The sequence below is a fragment of the Nycticebus coucang genome, chromosome 1 (genome assembly GCF_027406575.1).
Source record: "Nycticebus coucang isolate mNycCou1 chromosome 1, mNycCou1.pri, whole genome shotgun sequence".
NCBI lineage: Eukaryota > Metazoa > Chordata > Mammalia > Primates > Lorisidae > Nycticebus > Nycticebus coucang.
The window spans coordinates 22,407,600-22,423,128 of record NC_069780.1 but is presented as its reverse complement, the minus strand read 5'-3'; the positions used below and the strand labels follow the sequence as shown (position 1 = coordinate 22,423,128).

General features: G+C 37.3%; 1 protein-coding gene and 1 non-coding gene across 2 annotated transcripts in view; one reads left to right on the top strand and one right to left on the bottom strand.

Annotated features, from left to right (window-relative positions):
- The window catches only part of GRID2 (glutamate ionotropic receptor delta type subunit 2), a 1,435,943-nt gene that overhangs the window by 100,683 nt on the left and 1,319,731 nt on the right, over positions 1–15,529 (bottom strand). The window lies entirely within an intron of this gene.
- Positions 13,858–13,932, top strand: LOC128593121 (small nucleolar RNA SNORD113/SNORD114 family). The gene has a single exon (XR_008382262.1). It is a non-coding gene; the product is annotated as a small nucleolar RNA SNORD113/SNORD114 family (small nucleolar RNA).

Genomic DNA, 15,529 nt, shown 5'->3' with positions numbered 1-15,529 from the left:
TAGTGTTTGGCTATAAGATGCCCTATATTGGCCTTCGCTATTAAAATTATTAAAGTGGTATTATTTCAATACTAAATAATACTACTTTACTAATTACTGAAATTCCTATAATTTTATACCAACTTCTGTTGACCATGATCCAGATATGTCTGTTCAATTATTATCTTCTTCATTCGTTTCTGAAATCCTTGCTTCACCCCATTCATGTCAATTATCTACCAGCTAAGTTTGTTGGAATCAGTCCAACAAGGTCAGTCCAAAATGATAGGGTTTATCTTACGCTCTAAGATTGATAAAAATCCCAGTATTATAAATGTTACTCTAAGATACAATTGGCAAACATAAACTTCCTGAAATCCCTATCACCATTGCTGGAAGCAGAGAAGAGCAATAACCTCTTCATAGAGGATCCCACTGGAAGTAGAAATGAATGGTCCATTTCAGCTCAACACTCATTCTGAAAACGATCCAGGTCATTGACTCAGTACAAATGAAGTTCCTCTCTGCTTCAATTCAATTACTAATGAACATCCTGATTGCCCTCAAAAGTAAATTGTCAGCTGTGTTAGGTTCTACAAGAAATTTGTACCTTAGACAACCTAACTATAGATTTCTGCCCTCAATGTAGCTTGTAGATAGTCCCCTAAGGAGGCGCTTAAGTAGAACATTTTGAGTAAGAACTCAACCATTGAAAACAAATAAGAACCAGTGCTCTGAGTTTGAGTTCTTTGAAGTTGGGGCAGATTGTGATTAGAAGTTGAGGGGTCAGATTCTTTTTCCTAAATCTGTTCTTGAGACTTTGGTGCATGAGTATGAATGAAAGAGTGTATAATATTCCTTTCTTCTTTTTTATGTATTTATTTTTTATCCAGGGAAGACATTATAGTAGAAAGCACTTACGTCCTACCAAATCAAATACTGTCATGATGTAATATTTATAGTAGAGAAAAAAATTTAGGGCTTGGCAGGAACTCTTCATCTGTAACAGTGGTTAAAAGCTATTTAGTTGATCTAAAGTTTAATGTCAACATTCAATCCATATTTGTCAAAATATGTACAATAGCCTAAGTATTATATGTGAGATACTATTCTAAACACATTATTGTTAAAATTATTATAAAGATAAATTAAAGAGAGTTCCTGCCAACATACAAATAAGGAAAAAAAAGTAGACACAGAGAATTTTTAAGAAACTACTATATGAAAAAGGTTAAGAACTTGAATAAAATATCATCAAAAATAGGGACAGCTAAAGCAGGATTTCTTATCATTCATTAGGTGCTATCAGTGTACATTCCTCTAGGTAGTTACTTAGATGCCAGACTTTCTGTATGCCACAGGCCCAGAGCACAGTAACTGACACCATCATATCCTTGGAGCAGAAAAACATCTATGAGAAAAATCACACTTATCACACTTTCAAAACTACCTGAACAAGGACCAATCATTTGAGCTTGCCTGAAGTAGTGGAGAGCATAAAACAGTCCAAAAAAATTTAACTTCTTATGAAATATTCTATTCAAATGACAGCTAGAATTAGTTGTCTCTCTTTGTCACTGCAGTTCTTTTTGGGTATGGTAATGATGAAGCCCAGATGGGAGGGTAGTCCATGTCTGAGTGTGTGTGTGTGTGTGTGAGTGTGTGCACGTGAGTTTGTGTAGAGTGTAACATGTGCACGTGGATGAAAAAGTGTGTATTTAGCGAGTAGTTAAAATCTCAATTCTCTGATTATTGGTTATGCATCTCAAAATTTTGTGGAATCTCCCTCTGTATTTCCCTTGTTTTATTTGATAAAGGCACTTGCATGTTGTAAATAAGCTGAATTTACCTTATTTAGTAACTTAGATATAATCGTCTATGGTAGTCCTAAGCTGATAATAACTTTCCAAAAATAGCAATGATACAAATAAGTTACTTAATACATTTTAGGGTTTTTTCTTATTCCCCAATATCATTTTATGGCTCTTGTTATTTTTAATGTCTTCATAGACTAGAATATTAAGGTTGAAGATAATTTGCTTCTTCAATGGAAAATGAATTTAGATTGTTCTCACATAGTTAGATGAAACATATGGTGCTACATTAATACATTGACTACTGACTCCAGTAAACAATTTTTTCCATAAGAAATAATTGGCACCTAGAATCAATTATTTTCATTATTATAAAATAGAATAATTAATGTTTTAAATTTGCTTGGATGCATTAGAAATATATAATTAAAATTTTATATATTCTACCTACCCCATGAATTATCATTTTTTGAAATTAAAAAATCTCAAGATACTTTGATATTTGACAAGGTATCACTTTTAATAGGAAATTTGTTTATAATTAAGGAAATTAATATTATTAAGGATATTTCTCAAATTTTTCTAAGAATTTCTGAACTCTATCAATGTCTATTTCACTGTGATGACTTTTCCAACTATAAACCTGGAGTTAGGCTATTAGTCAGAAGCATGTAAAGAATCAATATGCATCAAAAAATTGTTACTATTTGTAAGAAGTTCATGACAATGAATAGGTGAGATGAGAGATTTAGAACAATTTGATCTCTAAAAGTTTTCTAAATGCATTTTTGACATTTCATTATAAAGATTCAAGCAAAATTCTAAGAGTAATCCTTAAGTTTTGTGTCTTAAATAACATTCAGATTAAGCACAATATCTACAGAAGGAATTAAATTTTATTTCTGGAAATAGGGTAAGCAAGTATATGACCTAGACTTTTTGCATTTCTTTTTGACTTCAAAATTTCTTCTAATTTTAAGAATTCCTAAGTTTTTTTTTTTTTAATTTCAGATTAATATGAGGGCATAAACAATTGGGTTACAATGTTTGCACTTGTTAGGTAAGGTCCCTGTTGTAGTTAACTTTTGTTTTTAACAGAAAGAAAAGTAAGGTTTCCAATCCATGGGTCTGTTGAATATTTTACATGTCTATGATAATTTCTTGAATATTAATTTAGAGAATTAAGTTGAGAATTATATGAGGTGAGATAAATTCATAAAGTTTTATAATTGCCTCAAAGAAAAGAGCAACATAATTTATCCTTTTCTGTTTTTCTGATCTGTAACATTAACAAAAATGCTTCAAATTTCTGTATTTTATTAATTTACTTATGAAAAGAGATTTGGCAATCTTGATTATTGTGCCTTATTTAATTCTTTTCTCTTAAATCTTATGCTTTATGGAAGTCTTGAAATTTGAGGAATTCTAAAGAAGGTCTGTCCCAGGCATCGGGAATTGCTGATTCTACTCTTTTTTTTTTTTTTTATTTGGCCGGGGCTGGGTTTCAACCCGCCACCTCCGGCATATGGGACCAGCACCCTACTCCTTGAGCCACAGGGGCCGCCCAGGGAATTGCTGATTCTAAAATCAGTTTTCACGGTACTTCTCTTGTGAATAGTTTCGAAGTACAGGCACGGTTGAAAGATGGAGGAAAGAGCAGGCAAATGGGAACAGGTCTTTTGGGTGACATGCTTAGTGGTTTATCAAAATGATAAAGGATTTGTAGATCTGGTTAGTTTTTCATAGATTTTATTCAGCGTCTTTTTAGTTGAAGCATGTGTTTCTATTACGTTCTTTCTTGTTCAGTAGTAGATTTCATGCTGAAATTTCTCTCGGTGATACCATCCATTAGTAGATTCTATTACAGTCCTTAATTACTGGGAAAGATATCTGTAATACTCAGTTACTTGCTGACATTGGGGCAGTGGAACTTTATCAGCTCCTTACTGTCTTTAAAAATATTTATTACATTTTTCATCACGGGTTTTTGAATTCTATACGCCTCTTTTGTAATCTTACATTTTGCTGGCCCTTTAAGCATACATTTATATGCAGTTATTCTATTTTTATTCTCTTGTATCTATTGTTTTATCAGGCAGTTTCAATATTCTGGTACTACATAAGATTTTTCTCCTTACTCAGGCACTGTAGTCTGTAATAATAGCAATCAAGGCAGTTCATTCTGACAAATGTGTGTCAGAAAAAGCCTGCTGTGACTTTGAAATATTGAAAGTGACTGATAACATAATGTGCGAAGCAGAATAAATGCATACAAATGGGAGTTTTAGCTGAGCAGTCAAAGTATGAACTAAATACAGTGTCAGAATTCGGCCCTGAAAGCTCTCAGTGCCAGTGGTTACAATGGCAAATTACTAAATGCACTTTGCAAAGTGTTTTATGAATAAAGCAGGGGCCAGACGGAGTTTTATCATCTCTCTTTGTGCTTGGGCTTCCAGAGGAAGCAAAATGAAGTGATGTTCCCTTAAAAACTTTTCTGGTCTGGAAAGTCACATGTTGTTTAAGAAGATAAAGGCAGTAAAGGGTGGTGGGGAAATATAATGAGAGAAAGGACGTGATACCAGACATGGAACATGGAAAGGCTGGCTACTGGACAGACAGACTTCTGGGCTACTATGAGCCCACTTATTAAGAAACACCCTGGAAATAAAAGAAAAACCTTGACTGGCAATTTGCTAAAACCTGTCTTTATTTTTGAAAAGCTATTGACATTTAAAATGGAGTGCTGTGAAGAAAGGGATAATAAAAATAAATCCTTCTAATATTTGAGCGTTGCATTGATGGCAAATAAAGTTTTTGCATGCATGAGGCTCACTGACTTTATAAATTTTTTGCTAACCCCTGCTTGTCCAAATGTAGAGCTCTAATAAAATCAGACTTGCTGTCCACATACAGATTGGAGCAGGGATGGGGCTCTCATCCAAGAGAGGAGCCACATCCTTTATGCACTCCAAGGAGGTTGTTGAGAGAAAGAGACGAATTCAACACTGAAACTGGTGGGGAAACAAATTGTTTCCTGTACCCCTCCTTCTCTGATTCTTTCTCTAAGCTAACTGTATTTAGAAGGCAGTTTATTCTTCCTCCGGGATGTCAAGGCTGGAGATACAAGTTAAGAGGGTTTGTGACTATTCTGTTGGCAATTTTCACACATAGAAAATAGCACACTTCTGGGCAGTGTTATAAATATAGATATTACAGAATATGCCTCAGTCCATGTTCTTTTTAGAGGTGTGAATGAATTGAATGTTCTTGGGCCTCAGAATTTAAGAGGACGAGGTTGAGCTACACTGAGCTGGCAGGTGCCTTAGGAGATGTTGCCAAATATATTAACTAATCCAAATGGAATTTGCTTTCTCTGCCATTACGAATGTGGCTGTCCCGAGGAGGCTAAACACTGGAGTGGGGGGGAGGCATGTGACAGTGTGGGGGGAGGCAGAGACTGCCCTAACAGTGCTGCTCTCATCTTTTGTCCTATCCTTTAACATCTTATTGTTCTGCGTAGTTTATTTCTTCTCATGTTTCCTTTTTCCTTTTTTTTTTTTTTTAAGTTTCATGGTATTTTAGGTCAGTCTCATCTCTTAGATGGAGAATTGTAATAGATACCTGATTGGTGTCCCAGTTGCTAGAGTCTTGCTCTCAGAGAATTAATAATCAGCCCTGCAGGCAGAGTGACTTTTATAAAATGCAAGCTTTTCACATTGAATTTCACTTAGACATCTCTGATGTCTTCCGATCACCTGCAGGTTCCAGTCTGAACTCTGGCCAGGCAGCTAAGACTCTTGCGAGTGAGGCTGAGAGGTTCCCTGTGCTGTCTGTGTCTCTCCCCCGGCTCTGACTGCAACTCTCTGATTCATACTCCATTCTAAACTCTCCTGTTCCTTCCTCTTCTTAGCAGGCTCTTCATCTATTGCATTAGCTTGCTTTGGCCATCACAGGCGGGTAAAACAAGACAGTCCTACATCACTTAATGACAGACATCCTCTGAGGAATGCATTGTTAGGGGATTCCGTCCTTGTGCTAACATCTAAATGTAGATGGCATAGCCCACTACACACCTAGGCCCTATAGGACAGCCCACTGCACCCGTATGCAAACCTGTACAGCATGCTCCTATACCCAGTACTGTAGGTGATTATAAGACAATGCATTTATACTTCTATGGATACCCAAGCATAGAAAAGATACAGGTAAAATACGATACAATCTTATGGGACCATCTTTGTATATGTGGTCTGTTGTTGATAATAACATCATTACAGGGCATGCAACTGTGTTTACTTTCTCACAGTTCTGGAGGCTGAAATGAGAGGTCAAGGTGCTGGCAGGCTGGCTTTCTTGCCAGGCCTCTTCCCTGATTTGCAGACGGCCATCTTCTCCTTGTGTTTGCCCATGACCATCCCTCTGTGGGTGTCTGTGTCCTAATTTCCCCTTCTCACAGGAACACTAGCCATATTGGATGGGGCACGTCCTGGTGATCTTAGTTAACCTTAACAACCTGTTTAAAGATCCTGTTTCCAAATATAGTCACATTCTGGGGGATGTGGGGTAAGAACTTCCACCATTCAGTCCCTAACATTAACCAACTCCAATTGTTCTTTAAATTGTCTTTTGAGGATCAATTCCACCAGGAAGCCTCCCTGATACTGCCCCCGCCCCTCCAGGTTGAACCGGTTTCCCGTGTTACCAGAACGCCCATCACACAGAACAGCAAATAGCTTCTTCCCTTGTTTACCTCTCCTCTCAGCCAGAAAGCAGTTTGGAGGTTGGGACTGCCTCAGGCTCCAAGCTGTAAATCCCCTGCCCACCGAGTGTCTGGCACCAACACTCGCTAACTGGGACGAAGCCTTGCCAGTTCGTGTTTCTTTTTTCTTCTCTTTTCAAACAAATTTACACTAACTTGAAACATATTAAGTAAAATATATGGCTGAATCCACTGGTTTCAGAGCACCTTTTCCTTCTCGGTTGATTTTTATATTTTCATTGCCTTTTTAAGAGTTATTTCCCCTGTCAGCCCTGCAGTGTGTCTGCATCAAAACAGGTATACAAATGGGCATGCTGAGGTGAGCCAAGGCCCCACATTAAATGCTCTGCCTGACAGAAGCTGCATGGATTTCCAGGATGTAAAAATGCAGGAGAAAGGAAAGCTTAAGAGTTCAGAGATGCTCTTTCCCAGGTGTTTCATTGTGGAGCGTATCTGCTGGGAACTGTCCAAGCTCCACCGAGGGACCACATCCTTTTGGAACTCTTCCTGTGCAATTTGGCAGTTTTGAATTTTAGATCCTGTACTATCAAAGGAAAGACTCTCGTGCTACCTGCAAAAGTGGTCATCTCCCAAAGGTCATCTTTGGTGGAAAAGAAAAGGAACATGTAACCTGCGGGACACGTCGATTGCTTGTCTACTGTCGGGGTTAACATGGATTTTCCATGTTGGAAAAAGATGTAAGAAACCCAAGGTGGTATGCAATGACTCATCATTTAAGTCTTTCCTGGAGGGATTTCCCTCCCATCTTTGGTAAGATCATGCAGAATCTGTGTCCTAGAGGTAGCCTGTTGTCAGAGAAATGCTTTTATAGATGGTAATACAGTGGCTATTTGACATTTCAAATGGTCACCTTCACATCTGACTAAGATTAAGGTTGATCCTTCTGTAGTCAGTAAGCTGGCTTTATAAACCTTTTTTTTTCCTTTCACAACAGAAATTTTCTTTCAGTATATATAAAAGGTTTCAAGGGATAACCCCTTATAAAGCTTTCAGTTTGTTACCTTTTTAATTTTAATCAACGATAACACAGAAAAGCTTTGCTTGAAGTTTTTTTTTTAAAGCTTCTCTTTGAACAAGCTACTTTTCTCATTTATTTTTTATATTTTTCTACATGTGCTGAAGGTCAAAAAGTTCTTAGATTTAAAGTAGGACATAGAATTCTGCATAAACCATCCCAAAGTTTTTTTTTAAACATGAGAAATCTAGAAGGCCGAGTCAGCAACACTGGCCTCTTCACACACTAGACCAAGCAATGAGTTGCCTAAAAAGGAAGTCAGAGATACTCTTGTACAGCCAGTTGCTTGCACATTTATTATCTTTTTTGTATTTTCCCTCTGCCTCTACTTTTCCACAGTAATTATGAGTAAGGGAGATGTAATTCCAAGGCTTTTGGATTTGGGGAACAAATTGGGGGAATTGATAGAAGTTGCATAATTTTTATTCTATTAAGAAAGGATATTTAAAGAACTATGCTTATTGTATAGGTTAAAGGACATTTAATTCCTCAAATATGAAAGTAATATAATCTCAGAACAAATGGCAGTTCTTTCCATTGCGTTCATTGTGAACATATGACTGCATTGTTTTTTCTTTTTACCATAAACTGGTGAATATCTTCCCAGGACTAATATCTATCTGTAGGAAGGCACTGGAAGTTAGCAGTTAAAGTGATAAAAGATTTCACTTTATGGGTAGCCTATTTAAACTGAGGCAGGAGGGTGAGGTAGGAATTATAGGAATTAGCCAGAGGAACTATGAGTGTAGAAATCAAGGCCCTGAGGTACAAGTAGGCACCAGGAGCAGCCCCGAGTCTGGCAATGCTACGAAGGGGTGAGAGTCTAAAGGGTAGGGGTGAGGGGAGCGTGCAGGATGAGCTGGGAGAGGTGGGAAGCAGCAAGACAAGAAGAACCTTGTAAGATTCCTTTTCCCCCTTTTGTTTTTCTTTTTCTCTTTTTAGTGCCTGATTCAAAATGTATGTATCTATTTACAAGCTGAAAATCTTAAAGTTTTGGAGATAGACTAGGATTTCAGGGTTATAAGTTTTTGGGTTGGAAAGAAGTACATAAGACTGAACAGGGAAATCTGAAACTTCCTGTAATCCAGACTTTGCCAGGGTGTCGGTGTGGATTCTGTGGCCCTGTCATCTCTTCCTCTGGGGACTTTGTTTCATCCTAGTGACCTAGATAAAGATGGCTTTGAAACAGGTGATAAATTATCACTCTTAGTTTCAAGAATTCATGGTTCTGTGATTATCAGTTAGCCAAGGGACATACAGACTTTATGGTGAGATGGAGACAGAAAATTCTCAGCCGTGGGGACTTCATTTGCTTTACTTCTTTAAGCAAAAAAACTTATTTTCTTAGTAAATTTTTCTTCATCCTCTATGGAAATCAGACAAGATTTAGTGACTATCAGAAACAGAGCTTTTACTTTCAAGGAATTATTATGTTAATAAAAGAAAAAATAAATGTACTTTTACTGGAACAAGGACCATGGCCAACTAGAAAGTTGCCATAGGTCTGTCCAAGAAACCATAAGTAGTCTTCTTGGGTAGACTTCTGTCCAAGATTCTAGTTAATATCATTTTGTTAAGCCCCTGTGGGCAAAGTACTATTTGAGACACAAGGCTGAGTTACAGAGAAACCAATCCTTGATCAATAACAATGACTCTATAGAGGGAAAAAAGAAAAACAGCCACAGAAGGATTTGGAAAATAGTATGACATAGTCAAAATAGCTGGTATGAAGAAGGATTTTGGTTGTTGAAGATGACTTCCTGGTTGATGAGGTAGAAGAAATTAAAAAAAAACAGACTGGGGAAGATATGCAAAAAGAGATTACAACTTTAACCTGCTGTCTAATTTAAGTTCCTTGATTCAATACTAAAGATTTTTTCCCCCCACGTGCTCTGTAAGTCTTATTTTTTAAATCTATAAATTAGGTACACTAATCGTTCTCTTGGTGATGTTTTGAAGAATTAAGTGACCTAATGTAGACTGGGAGTGTTCTGTACTGAATATAGAGGTCGAAAGTATTAAAAAATGGAAAGAGAGTAAAGAAGGAAGGAAGAAGACGCAAGGGAATGAGGAGAGTAGACAGCAAGGCAGGCACAGGCTGCGCAGCGTGGAGTGGTTCCCACAGTGCCAGCTGGAGTCCGCGGGGCCAGCGCTGCCTGGAACCAGGTAGGAATGAACTACCTACTGAATCCGAAACTCGGGAACTGAGGCCCGGAATCTGTGTCTTCAAGACCCTCAGGGTGACCCTCCTGCTTGCTCAAAGATAGATCAGGGAACCACAAGCCTCGCCGAGGCCGTCCAGAGCAGATGTTCATTTGTTAGTTTAAGAAATAACCATCAAGCTCTGACTCTGTTCCAGGATTGCTCTGCTGTCATTACTAATTAGGACTAATTAGGCCCTTTCACAGTCACTTCTTCACTAGCACCTCTTTCTCTTTTCACTATAATATCAGCCCTGTCTGTTGGTTCTCTTTTCTCTGCACACATTTTCTCTTGCTATTTCTCCCTCATCACTTTGTACTGATAAATCCTAAATCTACGTCTCTCTCCATCATCTGAATCAACCCCCGTCTCATACTTTCAACTATTTTCACATAGACTAGTTGAAGTCCCCGCAGACTCAGTAGCCTACTCTTCCTTTCCACACCATTCTCATTTCTCATTCACAATTTTCCACTTGAGTATGTGGTACCATTCCTCATTCTATTTTCATGCTTTAATCACAGTAGACTGGTTAAGGACATGACCTCTGGAGTCAGATTTCTCTAGGTTCACATCTCCTACCTCAGCAATTTATTAACCGTAGCTTGAGTAGTTATTCTTTGCATTGGTTTCCTTGACTATAAAACGGGATGATAACAGCAACTATCTTGGGGGTGTTGTAGGGACTAAAGGAGTTAGTCCATGTAAAAACTTTAGAAGAGAAGCTAGTACGTAATAAATGAGCAATTAATGGTAGCTGTTTTATTATGGGTATTGATTCTTATCCTTTGTTCCTTATTTTATTTAATATCTGTCAGTTCTTCCTTCAGATCTGTCAGAGGGGACGTTGTTATAGTTGATACTCCAATATCTCTTCTACCCCAGTATACAGACTGAGTCATCGGGGTATATTGTTTTGAAGATCCAGGGGGTAAACATAAAACCTAAGCTGAACTGGTCCAACTGGAGGAACAGAGTTACATTCACATTTGAGAGGAGATATTTCTCACTCTCATGTCCTAAGTGAGAAGAAGGAAGGATATTGCCTTTGTGGGTGCTGTTAGTATCCTTCTGTTACAAGTCAGGCCGGTGAGAGGACAGTTGTGTCTCACTCATCAAGGAGGGTCAGGTGGAGAAATTGAAAGAACCTTGTTCCTTGAGAACAGTGTCCTGCTGAACTTGTGAATTGGCCACCCATGGAGCTAATTCTGTCCCCAAATCTCTTCCTATGTGAGATACACTTCTTAGGAAAATTAATCTGGGATTTCCTTTCTTACAGTCAAAAGCATGTAACTAAATTGGTCCACCATTCTCAGTACTAGAGTTTAGGAGTTTTATAAAAAGGGGCTTACCTTCTCCTGCTTCTATTTTTACCCACTCACTTCAGTGTACATCAAAATCGTTGAAGCATCCCTTTCTAATTGCTACAAAGGTAATCTCTAAATAAAATAAAATAATCTCTAGCATTGTCTAGATTGCTAGAGATGAATGACTTTGGTCTGGCAAACAAGTCTTTCATCTAGCAAACAAGTGTTTCATAACCTGCCATCTTCTATTTATCAAATGGTATTTTTAATTTCTATCTTCTTAATTTTACTTTTTTATATCTAAGTGATAATGTACTTTAGATTAATATGTTTAATAAAATCCCAAGCTTACCAAATTTGAGGCTGAAGTCTTAAAAATCTTCCTGTTTCTTAACCTACTTCAGGCTCATGATTGAACAACTGAGTTAATGGTAGCACCTGCCACTAGCTTGCTTATCCTGAGTCTTCTCTTCACATCACATCAAACCCCTTTGCCAGTCCTATTCATTTCACAGCCGTGATAGACTTTTCACCATCTCAGTTTATACCACCCCAGACCAAGCCACCATCATCTTCCTCCTGGACTCCTACACTAGCTTCTCTTACTCACTGCCCGCACTGCCCTCCCTCCTCACTTTGTTTCCCTATTTTAACAGACAAGTAATAAATTCTCCATCTTCTACATTTCCAACAGCTTGCCTTTGTTATCACGAACAACAACAACAACAATAACAAAAAAACAACCCTCTGAACTCTTCACCATGTTGTTCAAGTCTAACAGTGTATCAATATTACAGTGTGTCGGGGCCCAGCTAATTTCTTAATCTCCTTTCATACTGCTGTCTTCTTTGTGCCCTGTCTTTCAGCCATGTTATTCTCTTTACCATTAAATGCCCCAAGCTTGTTCTCACTGCAAGGCTTTAATGTCTATGGTTTCTTACCCATTAAATATGTTTTCTCCTGATTTTACATTCAAAATTATAATCAATTGTTACCTCCTCAGAAAAGCTTTCTTTACCCCACTTCCATACTGATCGATCTTTATTATGTCTCAGTTCAAGTTTTTGTTTTTTTAATCTGAGACAGAGTCTTACTCTGTCACCCTGGGTACAGTGCTATGGTGTCAGGGCTCACAGCAACCTCAAACTCTGGGTCTCATGTGATTCTCTTGCCTCAGCCTCCCACGTAGCTGGAGCTATAGGCATCTGCTACAACCCATAACTATTTTTTAGAGACAGGGTATCTATTCTTGCTCAGGCTGGTCTTGAATTTGTGAACTCAACCAATCCATCTACCTCTGCCTCCCAGTGTGCTAGGATTATAGGTGTAAGCCAAAAATCATACTTACGATCATGATTAATCTTTGCTAAATTCTTCAATGGTTCCCATGTCTTAAATTGAGACAGTCTGGCCTAATACTCAAGGCCTCTGAGTCCCAGTCTATTCTCTCCTTAGAGTTGCAAACCAATGGAGGAGGTGTGTGTCAGGGACATGCAAAACAAACCACCATCCCTGAACCCATAACCCCCACTGGTATGTGACGGTTTAATGAAGGAATTAGGGCCACTTTACTGAGTATATTCTGGTTGAAAAGTAATTTCTTTGGTAAATTTCTGGAGTCACTAAAAAGAAAAAAGGCAGAAAAGAAGAAATTCATACTAGTAAAATTTATGTTCAGAGAATATTAGAGACTTCTGAGAAAGGCCATGTTGGCTTTCACATGACAGGTTCAGGAATCTTGATTCATTAAAGAAAAAGAAACAGAACATTGAGAACAATTATCAGAGCAAAAGTGTTACTAACAAAAATAATATTTTGTAGAAAGATTGAAACCCTCATTAGAACAGAAAGCCTACCATATTTTTTGTCAGTTGCCAGGTCCTCCCATCACACACCTATGTCTCTATCTTCATGGAAAATTGGCAAAGATGTCATTAAGGCATTATACATATATATATTTGTATATGTACAAATACATATATATACATATGTACATATATATATGTTCAGACTTTGTTCTGAAGTCAATAACAAATAAAATGAAAATAAATTGGATTTCAATAGTTTTTAGTATTCACTAATGTTATTTCAAACATAAACACCTTTTAAAATTGACTGTACAGAGTGGATCATTAGAAAAAGAAATAAATGAACACTCTGAGGTACATTTTCCTGTGTTTGAAGTAGGTGCTAAAACAGAGAACTATGGTCACCATGACAAACATCATTAGTATTTCTGTGAGACTTATCTGGGCTGTAGGGATTCATGGGTCTTATTCCATATAGTAATTCTTAGATTTTTATCTTAGCCATAATTCATGTGCAGAAATAATAAGTCTGTTTCACGTAACTAAACATTCCACTTGGGAGTACCCAGTCTGGTCGTTCAAGGATGTTAGTTTATTTGAGCTACTCAAAGAACTACAAAATGAGAGAAATAAGTGGCAATTATGGATTCCACTGAGTGAAAAGTCACTATGAATTAAAATTTCTCTAAAAGAAGAATTAAAGTGCCAGTGAAATAGAGTCTTAAGTTAACTTGTAGCAAAAGAAGATGGGATGGGGGAAAGTATTGCGGTATCTGCTTACAGTTTTCAGTTTTTAATACTATTTAAATTGCACATGAACTTCATGGTCACCCTGTACATGTATTACTTACTTCTGATCAACTGATGTAAAACAATTCAATTTCAGGTACCAGCCGCTAATTGTAATGGTGGACTCTTTGGTGTTGGTGTGCTGTTTAAGTTCCTGAAAGTCAGGACCAGTGATGTGAATGGAATGCATGTGAATACAAAATTATGATCAATCACTTTTTGAAACAGTGAGGTCCATTGCAAAACAAAAAAAAATTATGATCAATCATTTTTTGAAACTGTGAGGTCCATTGCAAAACAAAAAAAAAAAGTTCCTGAAAGTCATCTGTGCTTCATTTAAACTACAATGCCCATCAGTATCTGAGTTTGAGGAAAGGCAGGCACCCCAGGAGGCTCGAAGACAATTTAGGTGCTTGTTATCCATTTCCGGCACTCCTGCATGTTCTTAGACCCTAGGGAGGGTAAGCCAGGATAGTACAGTGTTTGCCTGGGGTCAGAGCCTGGCTTTGCTATTTAATAGGTTTTTGACCTTGGAAAATTTCAAATCTTTCCTGTGACTCAGTTTCCTTATGGGTAAAATGAGGCTAATAATAGTATTTACCTCAAATGTTTATTGTGAGGATTAAATTACTTCATGTAGTTGGGGCCCTTATAATGGTTCTTGACACCTACAAAGTCCTCGATGAATGTTAATTACTGTTTTAGCTTACAGTCTAGTTTCTGTGTAAGTTAGGATTGCACATCCCAAAGCACTCTATTTATCTTTGTGCTGCTTTTTCTTGTTTTTATAAAGAATGACAGTTTAAAAGCAGATGTTCTAGTCATGTTGATGCTCCTGTTGAATGTGTTAACTCATTCATATTTTTTGCTTTTTTGTGTAATGTATTGATGTAACTGTGCTTTTGTAAACATTTATCTTAATGGTAAATTTTAGGGATAAAAAGCTGAATTTTTTAAAATAAGAAGACCTGGCAGAACAGCATAGAACATGGAACACTGGGAGCCTGGACTTAAGGTCTCCAGGGAATATTTTGACCAAGGGTTGGACTCTGGGAAGGTCATCCAACTTCTCTTTTGGGTTTCATGTTTGTAAAATTAGGGAGTTATCTAAAGCACGCCAAAGTCTTATTCATGTCTCATAATCTTTAGTTGTTTCTGCTATAAACATGATCATGCAAACCCTGTGCTTATTCCCCTGATGTTGCTGTGCTTACAATATATTATGGGTCTATGAAAAAGTAGCACATTCTTTGATTACCCTCAGGGATAACAAATTATCCCTTTAAAAGTATCCTGTAATTTCAGAACAGTGAAAAGTATCTTGGGGCTGTGTGTGGTGAGTAAAATGGTTGTTTTGAATTTTTAAAATGTGATTTACATTTGTCATGGAATACAATAATGTTTGAGGGATGCTTATAATTACTCTGGAAATAGAAAGAGTGTATATGTGTGTGTGTATGGTATGTTCATATGTGTGCGTGTGTGCATGTATGTATGTGTATGTTTGTATGGATGCATGTGTGTGCATGTGTGTGTGGATGCATGTTTGTGTATTTTCCAGTGCAGTGCACATTTGTAGTTCTATGTTCTGGAATATTTTGTGAAAATTTAGTCACATCTTATTCCTATTATTATAATAACTTTGCTTTTTTGTACAACTATTTTTTGAACAAAACAATACTTACTGAGATCTAAAAGCTGCACAGATCTTATAAGCAAAAGCTGATCAGACCTGCTTGGTCCAACGCTGTGGGCTCATTACACAGTTCAAATATGACTTTGCACCTTGTACTCCATTTATCTTCTCTGTAGCTCAGTACTTTTCTTAGAAAATT